Source organism: Papio anubis, chromosome 4 (assembly GCF_008728515.1).
Source record: "Papio anubis isolate 15944 chromosome 4, Panubis1.0, whole genome shotgun sequence".
NCBI classification, from domain to species: Eukaryota; Metazoa; Chordata; class Mammalia; order Primates; family Cercopithecidae; genus Papio; species Papio anubis.
In genome coordinates this window covers 92,926,612-92,942,859 of record NC_044979.1, presented here as the reverse complement: position 1 = coordinate 92,942,859, position 16,248 = coordinate 92,926,612, and the positions used below count along the sequence as shown (strand labels likewise).

General features: G+C 45.4%; 1 long non-coding RNA gene and 1 other non-coding gene across 5 annotated transcripts; both read right to left on the bottom strand.

Moving 5' to 3' along the window:
• Window positions 1-8,402: 8,402 nt before the first annotated feature.
• Window positions 8,403-15,412, bottom strand: LOC103882981. Of its 4 annotated transcripts, XR_644998.4 has the most exons (5): window positions 15,302-15,412; window positions 13,059-13,093; window positions 12,556-12,640; window positions 10,394-10,513; window positions 8,403-8,931 (listed from the first exon to the last, which is right to left on the bottom strand). It is a non-coding gene; the product is annotated as an uncharacterized LOC103882981 (long non-coding RNA). The 4 variants fall into 4 exon arrangements; XR_644997.4 differs by lacking the exon at window positions 10,394-10,513 and having other exon boundaries at window positions 15,302-15,401; XR_002521026.2 differs by lacking the exons at window positions 10,394-10,513; window positions 12,556-12,640 and having other exon boundaries at window positions 15,302-15,395.
• On the bottom strand, window positions 12,929-13,002 carry LOC116274790. The gene has a single exon (XR_004183564.1). It is a non-coding gene; the product is annotated as a small nucleolar RNA SNORD93 (small nucleolar RNA).
• Window positions 15,413-16,248: the final 836 nt, after the last annotated feature.

The following is a 16,248-nucleotide window of genomic DNA, read 5'->3' as shown; positions in this document are numbered from 1 at the left end:
CTCCTGGAAATCCTTTTGATCTGGCTGTTTTGTCACTTCCATTAAGCAAAAATCCTTCAAACCATGAGTTGTTGGTCCAGTGGATGGACGAACAGTCCAGAGGAGTGGCTTGGTTCACGTTTCTTTCAAAGGGATAAACATGTGTCTGGTTCTCTTTTAGCAACTCATGGTAAGACTTGGGACACTCAGAGTCCTGCTGTTTGAAGGCCAACAGGACCCTGAGCATTCTGAGTCTTCCATCTCCATTATCTTCCTCTTCTCAGTTGTGATCCTGGCAAGAATCGGTGAACAGCCGATCATATGTAGCAAGGGATTCTGCAGCTTGCGATGTTGCTAAGTGCAATCTTAGAAGCATTTGATGGCCTTACCACTGTACTATTGTGTCTTCATCATTCATTCATGCAGAGCCTGTTATGTGACCGGAACTGTGTTAGACAGTGGGGATACAAGAGTTATTTGATCACACAGAGTGTTAGCACTATGGAGTTTACAGTCTGACCAATAAGTAAGTAGTTAACAATAGTCAACAACACAGAGTGACAGGAGCTTTGATAGGGAAGAGCAAAGCATTGGGGACACCTGGGAGGGATACCAAATGTGGCCTTGTGGGTTAGGGAAGCCTTCCTAGAAAGAGGCACAATTAAGAAATCCCTAAAGAGCAAGTTAGGCAGGTGACGGGGCAGACTGTTCCAGGCAAGCCAGAGGCAGTGGTGCAAAGGTGAACACTGGGAGATGCGGGGAAGTGAAAATAGTTATTTCCTGGGTGTCAAGCATGTAAATGCTACAGATGATGTCTACATTAAAGAACTATATTGACCTGAGTCCTTTTTCTGCAGAACTGGGATAAGGAGAGAGGAAAGAGAGCAGCTTGCGGGGGGAATGGCAAGTCTTTCCTTAGCTGCCTTGGGGAGGGTAGCGCAATTCTTCCCCAAGAACAGTGTGTCTAGCCTTGAGAGTCTACAAGGTACTTGGGTTAGGAGGCCATCAGTGTACACAGGAATTGTCCAACAAAGCAGATGAGACTGGGGATGGGTTGAGGGGAGATGGACAGGCACTGACTTGAAGCTTATCTGGATTTTAAACCTTGTACCTCCTAACCCTACCTTGCGTTAAAGCTTGTACCGCCTACCCCAAGTACCTGTCTTTGCTCCCGGTCTGCTCCAAATACTTGTTGTCTGAACTCTGCCATCAAGTATGTGTCGTTCATACTTGGCAGCAAGGACATATCTGGTTTTGCAAGTGCGTATATTAAAAACAAATATTTAAAAAATGTTGGTCATTTGATGCCTGCCAACTCCAAAAGTGACATGTTTGGGATCAATGGTGATGGTGATAGAAACCACTTAATAGCACACTGGCCCTAGTGATTAGACCTGCAGATTCCCAACCTGTGAAGAGACTGGGCCATGCTGTTTGACATGGAATCCCCACAATCAGGTTTCTGCCAAGAAAACATCATTTCTTTGAGCCTTTTCCTTCCTCCTCAATTCAAAGTCACCACCTGCAAAGCCCCTCTCTGAGGCCACAGCTCAGAGCCAGGGATTCCTCACCCCCAGGCTAGAAACAGGGTGGGGAGAGTGGAAACTGTGGCGGTGAGTGGTGGAAGTTGTAGATCAAAAACCCCCTCATTCACCAGCCCTTCCCACACCTCTTCCATGCACCACATTCTCTATCCCAGGCACTGAGTTGAAGCAAGGTCCCTGCCCTCCTAGAACTCAGAGCCGCACCTTCTAATCTCTGAGGCCACAGTGGGGTGGGACCATGGGGTTTGGGAAGGTGTTCCTGACTTCTGCTGTGGCGACCCAGAACCCCTTGGTCTACAGAAGCTTTGAAATACTGGGAGAGAGGAAATAAGAATGTTGTAGCCTCAATTAATGAGGTTAGAAAACCATGAGCTAGCCTGGGAGTCTCCTTCCTTTGATGGAATATGCATGTATGAGAAAAAAACTGTGCTCCTAATTCCAAATGATTTAAAAACCTATTCTTTCATGTAGAGATTATCTAGCCTCTAAAATACTTTAAGTTGGGTACCTGATGGGTAGATTATCCTTTATTGGGGTATTTGACTTGCACTTCTAGTCTTTAATTGCACAAAACTGAAGAACAGATTAGCCATTTAAAATTTGTGCAATTCACATTATATTACATTAAAGTATTTAGCTTAAAACGAAAAAATAAAAGTCCACTAGCAACTCCCGTTTACTAGGATAATTTGGCTCTTACTGACACAAAGGAAATGATCACATTTGGAAAACACCAAAGCTCACTGCAGTGCCTGCGATCCGGAAAAACATTCAGTATAAGAGACACTTGGCGTTTTCTCTATTGCAGTAAGTAATCTTTCTTTTTGTATCCAGAATGAGGATTCCAGAGTCATAGAAATCTTTTAATTTTTTGTTTTATGGTTTTACTCTGCAAGATATTTGGATTAATTTTTTTTTTTTTTTTTTTTGAGATGGCTTCTTGCTGTGTTACTCAGACTCTTCTCAAACTCCTGGGCTCAAGCAATCCTCCCACCTCAGCCTCCCTGGTGGCTGGGACTACAGGCATGTGCACAGTGCCCAGCAGAAACACAGTACACTCTCAACACTCATGAGGGATAAAGCTCAGGCCCCGGGGCCATACTGTCTGATGATGTTGGCAAGTTACCAAAACTCCATGTCACTATTTCCTTTTCCATAAGATGGGGATAAGAATAATAATGGTAGTTACTTATCAGGGAAATCAGAGGATACACTGAAACAATTTCCATAGGTAACATGTTTAGCACAGAACTTTCTCAGAGGAAAGACTTGTCCTCATTGTCATCATATTTTTGTTACAATTTTGGTGGCTTTCACAAGTGTTGCTGTGTGAGGTCTGGGGTGCAGGGTGGGTAGTAATGAGAGGTGATAATGTGTTAACATCCCTCACTCTCGCTGCCTCCTCGGCCTCGACATCCACTGTGGCGGCGCTTGAGGAGCCCTTCAACCCGCCACTGCACTGTGGGAGCACCTCTCTGGGCTGACCTAGGCCGGAGCGGGCTCCCTCTGCTTGCCGGGAGGTGTGGAAGAAGAGGCGCGGAGGGCAACCGGGGCTGCGTGCAGCGCTCACAGACTAGCGCCAGTTCTGGCGGGCGCGGGCTCAGCGGGCCCAGCACTCGGAGCAGCCAGCCGGCGCCGCCAGCCCAAGGCAATGAGGGGCTTAGCACCCGGGCCAGCAGCTGCGGAGGTTGCGCCGGGTCTCCCAGCACTGCTGGCCCCCATGTACCGCTCTCTCGCCGGGCCTCAGCCGCCTCCCCGCGGGGCAGGGTTCGGGACCTGCAGCCCGCCATGTCCCAGCCCTGCTCTCCGCCGTGGGCTCCCCCGCCGCCGAATGGGGACGCCGCTCCCTGCTCCGTGGCGCCCTAGCCATCGACTGCCCAAGGGCTGAGGAGTGCGGGCGCACAGCATGGGACTGGAGGGCAGCTCTGCCTGCAGCCCCGGTGTCGGATCCACTAGGTGAAGGCAGCTGGGCTCCTGAGTCTATTGGGACTTGGAGAACCTTTATGTCTAGCTAAGGGATTGTAAATACACCAATCAGCACCCTGTGTCTAGCTCAAGGTTTGTAAATACACCAGGATAATAACACTGCACCCTGACAGAGCGAGACTTTGTCCCCCCGCCCCCCCCCCCCCAAAAAAAAGCCAGGCATCGTGGTGGCACCTGTAAGTGTAGCTACTCGGGAGGCTGAGGCAGGAGAATGGTTTGAACCTGGGAGGTGGAGGTTGCAGTGAGCCAAGATCACGCCATTGCACTCCAGTCTGGGCGACAAGAGCAAAACTCCTTCTCAAAAAAAAAAAAAAAAAAAAAAGGCACAGTGCTGTAAATGATGAATCATTTCATTTGTTAGCATGGCTAACACTATTGGGCCTGGTGGCTGTGATGATGGATCCTCTCCCTGGGAGAGGTGGCTTGAGGCCTACCTTGGTATTCAGTGTGTATCACCAAGCAGGGGCTCATCTAGCTGCTTGCTCAGTAACTACTTATTTCCATTCTGATGGAAACTAAGTTACAGTACTTTGGCTACAGTAAGATTTGATGCATTGAGTCACTTTGCATTTTAAAATTGAACTGTAACTCTTTATGCCCTCAGTTTAGAAATAATTCTCAGTGCATCATTAACCCTGACTTCTTTGAGCGCTTCACATTATACCATGGCAGCATTTTACAAATACTTCCTAACTTTGTAAGCACTGCTTGCTAAGATCAAGTGGGAATTTTACAGGCGAACTCTGGGTCAGAGTCCAGAGTGAATCGAGGTCCTTCGCAGGCCAAGCCCCGAGAGACATGGAGGCCAGCCAGAGTGGTCAGGACAGCTGAGGAGGATGAAGGATGGGGGACCTGATCTAGACCTCCATGTGGTAGCCCCAGCAGGGTGGCTGGAGCAGCCTGGGAGGACAAAGGGACTGTCTGGTACTCTGCAAAGGCAGACACTGGAGGACACAGCACATTATCTCCAAATTATTCTTCAGAGCTAAGTGCAGGGATCAGGACAGAGGCAACCAGGAGGCCTTGGCAGGGCTGGAGGTGGATCTCAGGGAGAATCTAGAAGCTCAGCTGGCTGAGAAACCAATCAGGCAGGCAGAAGCTGGGAGTGGGTCCCTTGGGAGCAGGCACGAGAGCCCCAGGGGAGATGTTGTCATGTGAGGACTTGGTCATTGCCACAGCTCACTTCTGTCCTATTTGATGCCTGCACAGTAGGTTTGGAGCCTGCTTCTGAAGTGTAATCAAATAGCACCTCTTCATGTGGTTGAAGGGGGTTGGGGGCATGGGGAAAAAAGGAGGCCAGTTTTTCCCCTGCTAAACCAGGAAAGGAAGAGGAAACATCTAGAATTGGAACCAGATTGGAAGCTCAATCTTTTCTCTTTGTCTTAAACGTGTCTTAAACATTTTTGTAATGAAGTGGGGGCATAAATAAATACCTCTAAATGAAGTTAGAGTGCATCTGAGATAATGGTGATGGTGATTCATAAAAGATAAATATAATGTCACAAATTATGACAGTTACTACCATGTACAGATGTCCAGGTACAGGGCTACACATTTTAATAATACTGTCATAGAATCTTCCAATGAGATGGCACCTGAAATATTCGTATTTCACAGATGAGGAAACAGCAACAAAAAGGCGCCCAAGGCAACAGGGCTAGTCAATGCCAGAGCCAGAATTGTCACCAAGGTCTTCTGATTTCTATTCAGATTCATTCGTAGCCTACACTGCTGCCCTGCTGGCCTCTGGGCCTTTGCCCTCACTGTGACTCAGCTTCTTTGGGACAATGTTTCAGAAGTGGAGTGAGGGGCTGTGGACGGTGTGCAGTGCTCCCTGAACAATCTATGGACCTTGTATTAGTCTATTCTCACGCTAAGAAAGCCATACCTGTAATTTATAAAGAAAAGAGGTTTAGTAGACTCCCAGTTCTGTATGGCTGGGGAAGCCTCAGGAAACTTACAATCATGGTGGCAGGCACTCTTCACAGGGCTGCAGAAGAGAGAATAAGTGCCAGCAGGGGAAATGCCAGACACTTATAAAACCATCAGATCTCGTGAGAACTCACTATCATGAAAACAGCATGGGGGAAACTGCCCCCATGATTTAATCACTTCCCACGAGGTCCCCCCTCCAACACATGGGGATTACAATTCGGATTGTAATTCGAGATGAGATTCAGGTGGGGACACAGAACCAGATCATATCAGACCACATCCACTTCATCCTCATCATGCTGGCCCCACAGCCCCAGCAGTTTGGCATGCTGGTCTCATCTCCAAACTGTTTGTAACCATAGGGCATGAGATGTACTTTTTTTTATTTTTATGCAAGAAAGTATAAGATTAAAAATGTCCATGCAAATAAGACAATGAAAGGCATTTGGATGCCTTTAACCTAAGAAGTAGGCAGCACCTCTGGCTTCTCGGAGCTCAGGTAACACTGGCACCATCTCATACTGTTTTCAGTGATTTTCCTGTGTTGCTGCTGTGTGTCTACCTGGTGCTTTGCTACATTTGAGAGCAATTGTGTCATTGCCTTTTGCCAAAAGCATCAACTGCATTAAATGTATCTTGGGAGTGGTGGCGCTATCCAGAGTTTGAAAGGGGTCTGACTCCTGGCATACTCATTAGCCAAAGTCAGAGATTCCACCCCAGACATCTTGAAGGGGCTTGTTTTGCTTTTGCCAATATAATAACTCAATGTTTTCAGGTTCTTATTGTTCTTCAGGTTTTAAAATTAGTCAGTATTGGCTGGGTGCTATGCTCACGCCTGTAATCCTAACACTTTGGTAGACCCAGGTGGGAAATTCACTTTAGGCCAGGAGTTTGAGACAAGCCTGAACAACATAGCAAGAACCCATCTCTACAAATTTGTAAAAAATCAGTTGGGCATGTTGGCACGTGCCTGTAGTCTGAGCTACTCAGGAGGCTGAAGCAAGAGGATTGCCTGTGCTCAGAAGTTTAAGGCTGCAGTGAGCTACGATGGTGCCACTGCACTCCAGCCTGGGGAACAGAGTGAGATCTTATCTCTGAAAAAATTATATAAATAATTAAATAAATAAAATTAGTCAGAATATTCTGCTCAATGTTAAAATTAGAGAGGTGGAGTGTGGTCAATGATGTCTGGTCTCAATTCATTGGGTGTGGGATTTTGGTTCTTTTCCCAGTTTGTCCACCCTGAGGGGGACATATTTTTCCCCCGGCCCCAGTCCCTATTAAGAACAACTGCTTTTTTTTTTTTTTTTTTTGTCTTTCCTAAAATGCAGTCTCTTTTCTCTTTATTTCTTCAGTTTTAACTAATTTTATTCCTTTTCAGTTGCTTTCAGTGAATTTTAGCTGAGTCACCACAGATCATACTGATTTTTAAAATATGTTTTGTGACTGATTATAACATAGTATGCTCTTTTGAACCTATTGCCTTACCACTGTTTATTTCATTTCTTTTTCTTTTTTTTAAATTATACTTTAAGTTCTAGGGTACATGCACACAACATGCAAGTTTCTTACATATGTATACTTGTGCCATGTTGGTGTGCTGCACCCATCAACTCATCAGCACCCATCAACTCATCATTTACATCAGGTATAACTCCCAATGCCATCCCTCCCCCTCCCCCCTCCCCATAATAGGCCCTGGTGTATGATGTTCCCCTTCCAGAGTCCAAGTAATCTCATTGAAGAACAACTACTTAAGAGAAATGTGAAAACTAAGGGAATAATTCAATTACTGTTAAACACAAAAAGACAAAATGTCATTGTTAGTAGCAAGGAAACTACAAAAGGAGAATTTACACAGACCTGTTTTTTAGATCACAAAGTGAAGACAGGAAAAGGAGAATTTTATGGAACATTTTGCTTAACATAAGGTAATCTTTAAAAAGAGTGCTTTATATAAGGTAATATTTATGGTGCCACTTCCCACAGTCTCTCCCATTCCATTAAGAAAAAATAAAAATAATAAAACCAAAACCCTGAAAGACACTTTAGTACACACACAACTAGATCAGGGATCAAGAAACTAGAACTATCCTTCATATGGTTTTTCATTAAGGAAGTTGCATTTTGACGAAATGTAGCATACCGAATCCTTTTGCTCTTCATTTTTTTCTTACCTAAAAAAATTTGGGGTCAGGCATGGTGGTTCATACCTGGAATCCCAGCAGTTCGGGAGGCCGAGGTGGGTGGATCACTTGAGGTCAGGAGTTTGAGACCAGCCTGACCAACATGGTGAAACCCCGTCTCTACTAAAAGTACAAAAATTAGCCAGACATGGTGGTGCACATCTGTAATCCCAGCTATCGGAAGCCAGAAAAATTGCTTGGACCCAGGAGGTGGAGGTTGGAGTGAGCTGAGACCAACACTACACTCCAGCCTGGGTGACAGAGCAAGACTCTATCTCAAAAAAAAAAAAAAAAAAAAAATTTTACATTTATTCAGAGATGGGGTCTTGCCATGTTGCCCAGGTTGGTCTGAAACTCCTGAGTTCAAGCAATCTGCCCGCTTTGGCCTCCCAAAGTGCTGGGTGGGAGCCACTGTGTGAACCACTGCACCTGGCCTGCTCTTGATTATTTTAATGAACACACAGATGCTTGCAGAGTGGGCATAGCAGAGTGTTTGCTAAATACACTCTGAAGTCTCTCATTTAAAATCTCCAGAAGTCCTAGCAGCTTGAGTGTAGCATTTATGTCAAATCTAAGTAGTGCTGACTACCCCTGCACTTTCTGCCCTTCAAAAAATAGCTGCTTACCTGTAACTTTTGCATTTTCAAGTGCTAATTTTATTCTTTTCCCTGAAGGTCATATATGGTAAAACAGCAATACCTTTCTATCTACTGGATGGTGAATCAACTGTTTTAGATCAGTACTGTCCAACAGAAATATAATACACATCAGGTATCATTTAAAAATGTATTTCATTTAACTCAATATATTCAAAACATTTAATTTGTAATTAATGTAAAATTGAGATAGTTTACACTCCTGATGTTTTTCACCCTTCAGCACATGTCAACTTGGTCTAGCCACATTTTGGGTGCTCAGTAGCACATGTGAATTGTGGCTACCCCATTGGACTGCAGTTTTAGATTCTGATTCCCATAGTTCCATGTATTTCTCACTGAGAGGCCTATAAATTATACAGTGTGCTCTATTCTGCCTTAAAGAGTGGCAGTAACAGGGCAGGGCACTTGTCCAGCTGCAAAAATCAATGGTATGAGACTCCATTCCATCAGCTACAACAGTCGGCTCTGTTCCCGGAAACATACATCACACTGATTTGACCGGATTTTGTCTGTCTTTGAAACAGATTGGTGTGGAGCTGTCCTGGAGATGCAGATATCAATAGAGGATGATTCCGAGACAACTGGCCCCTTGCAGTGCAGATAAACTCCATTAGGGGGTCTTCTAGTCATGGTGGCATAATCCTGGATTGTGATTAATGACAATTTTATAACAAAATATTGCCATCAGAACTTTCCAGTTTATGAATACAAGGTACATTTGGGAAAGACAATCTTTTCTACTACAAAATAAAAGTAAGCCTTTCAAACACATCTCTGGCTATCTGTTCACAGAATCTGATCTGTGAACTCACCTCCCTGCTCCAGAGGCAGTCTCCACTTTCGGTAGATCCCCATTTAGTTATGCAGACATGTTCTGTGTTCCATTCCTTCCTTCAGAGTGGAGTATTTGAGATCATGAAGGAAAGAAAGCCGCCTCCTCGGCTTTAAGGAGCTTGGAATGCACATGACCCCTCCCCTCCTCCATTAGAAAATAATGGCAATTGCCTGATTACTAACTTGCCAGTTCTGGCTCTTTGCTCTTAGGAAGCTCAGAGTCAACTTGGCTGCAGCCTACAGCATGAGATCTAACGGCTTAGTTTTTTATTCTTGCCCTCTACTTGCTGAGCTTTTATCTGCTTCTAATTATTGTTGCTTGATATTTGTTATAAACCACCCTAAATTATTTTGGGAATGTTGGGGGGGGGCGCTAGATTTTTCAGCTTGCCCTAATAATTTAATCTTTCAGATATTGACCCAGACACGAAATGAAATGATTCCTTACAACAGCAGAAGTCAACCAAGGAACATTCTATTAAAACTGGCTCTGACTTACATACTGAAATGAGTCACACTGTGAAAGCTCCAGAAAGGTAAGAACTGTCTGTATCATGGGACTTGACACAACAAAACAGCAAATATTTGCCAAATTATACAATTAAATATCTAAGGCTTAAGGACCTTCAAAAAGACACATATTTTAGTCTGGAATATTCACTTGAACTACAAAGATTTGGCTACTTTAAGGAAACAATCTATTTGTATTCAAGTGCTTAGGAACACCACAGAGTAAGACAAAATGGGATATGGCCATTTTCGAAATCAAATTGTGACTCAGTCTACATGAACTGACATGTCATTGCCACAATTGTTACACTGGGTTTTACATCACTATCCGGGGAGGTTTGGTGACCAGTTCTTAAATAAGACTTTCTATTTTCAGTGAAATAACCATTAGCATAAAAATTCTGTTTCCAATCACAATTTCTTTTATAGTCATAATTAAAGATTCACATGCCCAAGTTCCTCACTTGGAAGCCCTCTTTGAAAACACTTCATTCAACTCCAGGTTTGCTTCTCTTCATGGCACTTGAGCACAAAAGAATGGTAGTTCAATAGTCCATTCCTGCTTTTAGCTCTGCTAAACACGTAGACATGCAATGTACTAAGGCAGGCACTACAGAACTGTGGTACAACTGCAACCACTCATCCCATTTTCCTGGGTGATGCTATGTTTAACCGAGGTTCTATATTGGACAACTCTACATTGCTAGGGTATAGGGTAAGGGGATTTGGTAGTGGGGGAGTGGCAGGGAAGGTATCAAACCTAGAATCATAAGGGACATCTGAAGAACTTTGCTCGTATGGGCAAGATGGCACAACTCTGTTCATGTCAGAAAATGCTCTTGGTCACCAGGGCAGGGCTCAACAGGCCCTGTGGTTAGACCTACCAAATAGAGAAAAGAACAATGACTCACAAGCTATACTTGAATCTATCCCTTTTAAGAAGCACCCTTGATTACTCCAAGGGAATGAGGACAAGGAATACAGACTGGCTCTTTTTAGCCAGCTTTTCAGTCAACCATGTGGCTTATGCAGCATCAACCCGTTTCAACCCAAGACCAATACTCAGCCTCATTTCTCAAATTTCTTGGTTAGCCAGTATTTGCTAAGGACATCTTAAGCTTTCTTGAAATGGAAAAGTCAATATGGAAAACAATGCTGCAGGGAAACCACAGTAGTATTTGGAGTGGCACATGGCAACAGATTTTCCATATCCCACTTTCTGCTATCTCATGCCCACTACAATGGACACATCACAGGTGAGACTTAAAATGCTGCTGTGAAGTGGATACATCAGTGTTGTTGCTATCCAGAAGGGAAACTTGCAGCACTGATGAGCGTGCCAATACACAACTGCCGTCTGGTCCTGCTTCTCAGGTATTGTGTGCATGAGTCACTTCTGTGATTTATGTCCCAAGAGTGATTTCGATGTATTTTTGCTTTTCCAACTTGGCAGTTCATGTAAATAGTGACCCCAAACCATCTTGCCATAGATTTCACTGGAAACACCATTGAAATGCCAAGGAGGGCTAAAGTCATGTTTATTGAAGTATGATTTTACATTCAGTAAAATTCATCCTGTTAAGGTTCAACAAATGCGTAGTCATACCATTATCAAGATGCAGAACTGCAGAATCACTCTAACAATTCCCTCCTGCCCTTTTGTAATCAACCCCTTTTTGATCCCAAAACTCATTGACCTGTTTTTCTGTCGAAAGTATCAAATTTCATCACTAAAACGATCTACAGTACTATAGAAAAATGTGTAAACACATAAAATACACAAACCAATTTTTTAAAAAGTGAGATACTTTAAAATTTCTTTAGCATACCAACAAAAAATGAAGGTAGCATTGCATTTTACTACAGATGTGCAGACATTCAAAGTCCACCACTGTCGTATATATGGCTCAACAGTAATATTTAAGAATATACTGGGTGGGCATGGTGGCTCACCCCCATAATTCCAGCACTTTGGGAGGCTGAGGCAGGCAGATTGCCTGAGGTCAGGAGTTCGAGACCAGCTTGGCCAACATGGCCATCTCTACAAAAATTAGCCTGTAATCCCAGCTACTTGGGAGGCTGAGGTGGGAGAATCGTCTGGACCCAGGAGGTGGAGGTTGCGGTGAGCTGAGATTGTGCCACTGCACTCCAGACTGGGCAACAGCGGGACTCCACCTCAAACAAAAATGTGTAAAAATACAAAATTAGCTGGGTGTGGTGACACACGCCTGTAATCCCAGCTACTCCGGTGGCTAAGGCAGGAGAATCTGGGAAGCGGGGGGGGGGGGGGGGGGGGGTGCAGTAAGCCAAGATTGCACCATTGCACTCCAGCCTGGGCAACAAGAGTGAAATTGTGTTTAAAATCTTTAGAGTTAAGTCATATCATTGTAGAGTATGTGAACCATGATTAAGCATGATGAAGGTATTGCTATTTGTTTTATTAACACTGTCAAATTACAGACCACAGCTGTTTCATAGAAAAACTACTTTAAATAATAGAATTGTCTTTGCAGGGGCCGAGGTGGGCGGATCATGAGGTCAGGAGACTGAAACCATCCTGGCTAACAAGGTGAAACCCAGTATCTACTAAAAATACCAAAAAAATAGCCGGGCATGGTTGCGGGCGCCTGTAGTCCCAGCTACTTGGGAGGCTGAGGCAGAAGAATGGTGTGAACCCAGGAGGTGGAGCTTGCAGTGAGCCAGGTCGCACCACTGCACTCCAGCCTGGGTGTCAAAGTGAGACTCCGTCTCAAAAAAAAAAAAAAAAAGAATTGAATTGCATAGAAAATTTCTACAGGATCCACTCAGCGATAAGGCAGTTTTGTGCCTCCAAACTGTCAGATAATATTCCTATAGATTGGGGCCATCTCAAAATTCACCCTTGCTACCGCTATGAAAGGGACCAAAAAAAAAAAAAGCAACCTGTGTTCTGTAGATACTAAAGGTTACATATTCAAATATATATCCTCTACTTGAAAAGCTTCACTGATTCTTTCAAGTGCCAGACCTGTAAAAGAAGTATCACAGGAGGTATTACTAAATAGCAAAATATAGTACTGTCTAGACTATGTTTACAAAAACTACAGGTAAATAAATAAAATCCCCCAATATCTTACACATTGTTGCTTTAGTAATGTTGTGACATCTAAATTTATGTTTTTACTCAAACTCCTGTTTTTCTCTTGGCTTAGTAGTATTATCCATTTACCAAGAGCTTTTTCCCCTTTTTACCAAAAGCATGATTTTAAAAGGGGGGGTGGTATGATTCCATTTAATAAATTCCTGCATACCAAGTTGGCCTCAGGTAAATCCTTTAATCCATCACAGCAGAAGCATATGAAATCAGATTAGAGTTCTCATCCTTGGCCAGGATTTCAATTCAACTATTAATAACTTAAACCAAATTCTTTCCACTTGGCCCATACCTTAAGTTCATCAGCATCTTGAAACTCCACCAAGCCTGGTTAAAAAAAGTGAAAGAGAATGTTAAGAATATCACGCAATTTTGTTTTTTAAGGAGTGGTCTTTATCGTGGCTATCCACTAGCTACCTTTAATGAGTAAATAAATTGCTATCTCTGTATATAATTCCTGTACAAAGCTACAACCTCCAAATTTCCTGATACTTGGGAGTCTTCTGTAGTTTCCAGCTAGGAGGAAAATGGTCAGGAGTCACTATCTTCCCATTGATGAGCATTGAATGCTATCCATGTTTGAAAAGAAACACTATCCCAACAATATTTGTCTAGGAAAAACTGAAACCTTCCAGATTTAAAAATCAAAGGAAGCACTACTAAACTCGCTTACCCTGAGGCTGACTTCAGGGGGCTGAGAAGTTTCTAGTCCTGGGCACTTGCTCAGTTTTCACAATCCTTAGACGCTAGCTCACACTGCTTCCTTGACATCTCTCTCACAGTTTAAACTGAATAGTTAAAAAATTGGCGGGCCGGGTACGCTGGCTCATGCCTGTATCTCAGGACTGTGAGAGGCCGAGATGGGCAGATCACCAGTTTAGGAGTTCGAGACCAGCCTGGCCAACATGGTGAAACCCGGTCTCTACTAAAAAAAAAAAAAAAAAAAGGTTGGGCATGGTAGTGGATGCCTGTAATCCCAGCCACTGAGGAGGCCAAGGTTGCAGTGAGACAAGATTGCACCATTGCACACCAGCCTGGGTGACAGAGCGAGACTCTGACTCAAAAAAATAAAAATAAAATGGGCTCAGTAAGAATCTCAACACCTAAAGCAATTGTAAAACAAAGCCTTAGCACTGCTATCTTCCTGTGCTGTCTGTAGGGCTCTTCGCCAGAGCTGGAGGTATTCCAGGGAGGGAAAATTGTCCATACTCTGGGTCTATCTGGAAAAAAGGTGCCTAGAACCTAGGCTGCAAATGTACAAGCTTTCCTCATTAAAGCATGGTAAAATGGGTCCCATTTGGTTTCATCAAAAAGGCAGCAAATCTTTCACAACTGAGGAAAACACGTGAACCATGAGCTTCACATTTCAACAGAACTGTGGTACCTGTGATAGCCACAAAGATTCATATGTTGACTCAAATGTAACTTTAGATCTTTATCAATTTTACTAAATTCGCAAAGTACCCTTTTATATGGCAATTTGTACCAGTAATGAACAATTAGTATGCTCACCGATGCTCAAGAGAGCCGCTCCAAAAACTTACATTGTCCCCCAGACAAACGTTGTCTAGGGGCAGCCTTGCTTATTTCTACACCTCAGTAGACATAAGTTCAACACCTTGTCCTGGTCCGAGTCAGAGCCCAGTAGTTCAGACTTTTCCCAGGACAGAAAACCAAGAAGGGCCTCCTCACACCCTGATTAAACGCTGGAAGCGGACCCTGTGCTGTTAACAACGCTCTGGCCACTCCTGAAAAAGCGGATCTTGGGGAGGAAACCGCAGGCTCTCTTCTTAGGGCTCACAGCATTCTACTGTAAACTCGCTGCAGGCGTCGGCTCCAGCAAGACTCGTCCGTTCATGCCTTTAAATTACCCGACTGCGGGCCAGTGGCAACTGAACGGCACTGGTGGCAGAGGGGGGTGGCTGCGCGAGTGAAGTGGCCTCCGTGTGTTTGCTAACCCCGCTATTATACTGCCCCGCTTGGAAACTTAAAGCACTTCAGACATCAGATGTCACTCACTTCCTAAATAGGCTTACGTCCGCGCGGCCACAGCCACTGGGCAGGCAGGAGCCTCGAGTGCGCCAAAAACCCAGAGACCGTCCGGGGCTCGGCGCCTCCGCCTGCGGTCGTAATTTGATCCTCAAAATGCAATCATTTAATTGAAAAAGGACTAAAAGCTGCCTGTAGGCCGGATCCGTGGACTGCAGGGACTCAGGCACTGGAGGCGACCGGCGCCTGGCAGCTTCTGCTAAGTGGGGGTGGGATCCTCGAGGAAAGGGGGCGGCCCCTTCAAGCGCACAAGGACACGGGCCGTCCTAACCCGGGACGCAGGGCCCAGGCGCCACGAGGACGCCCCCACCCCCGAGGGGCCCTAACGGAGGTTTCCCCGCGGCGCCGAGCCGAGGCCGAGGCGGGCACCGGGGCAGCGAGGGGTATGCACATTAAATACATTTATATGCGCGCCTACGAAGGGCACGGTGTAGCCCCGGAGCCACGTGGCCGGTTCCCGAGTCCAGAAGGTCGGAGCCCACTTACCCAGTCACGCGTCGCGGCCGAAAAGGGAGAGCACCCCGGAGATCAAGTTTAAAAGGGGCCTGGGCGGGGCGGCACCAACCAAAAAGTTGCCGGAAGGCCCCTCCCGGCCCAGCACGCGCCCCGCCCGCGGCGCCCGGAGGCCCTCGCGCGCCCCCTGCCGGCGGCCCGGGGCTTCCCCGCCTTGGGTCCCCCCACCCTACACGGGCCCCGGCTCCCACTTTGCCCCGGCCTCCGAGTCTGAGGAATCTGCCCCAAACTGTCGCTGGCTGTGATGTCTCTTTACCTCGTTGAAGGTCAGAGGAAGCTCCTGCCACTCAAATAATGTTCGGTGTCTCTGGTACCGCCTCCCCTCCCGTGCCTGGTGTTTCTTAAAGTCTTCAGCCACGCCCCTGGGTGCTTATTTCAAGACTCGTCTAATTATGTAGCAGAAGACTGGCTCCCGTTAAAAGATCTGGGCATTAGCGGAGGTCGGGGGTGCAAACTCATTGAAGAGGGGTTGAAGCACAGGGAGGACTCCTGGTGCCTGGAGTGCTGCATGCTTAGAATGATATCCACGGCCTGCAAATGTCTTGCCCCCAAAGCACGTCTGTGTCATTGGACTGTGAGGAGAAAGGGGAGAAGGTATTTTGACTGCAGTAAAATAAACAGGTCTATTGGCTGGATGCCTAAGCCACACTCCATACAGAACATGAGTGTTGTGGACTGAATTGTGTCCCCACTCCCAAAGACATATTGAAGACCTAACCTCCAGCACCTGTGAATGTGACCTAACGTGGGAACTGCGTCTTTAGAGATGTAGTCAAGAAGAGGTCACTGGGGTGGACCCTCCTAATTCAACATGAGTGATATCCTTATCACACAGACAGAAGCACACGAATATGTGGCGAGATAGGGGCAGATCAGAGTGATGCAGCTGTAAGCCCGGGAATGCAGTGGATTGCCGGCCA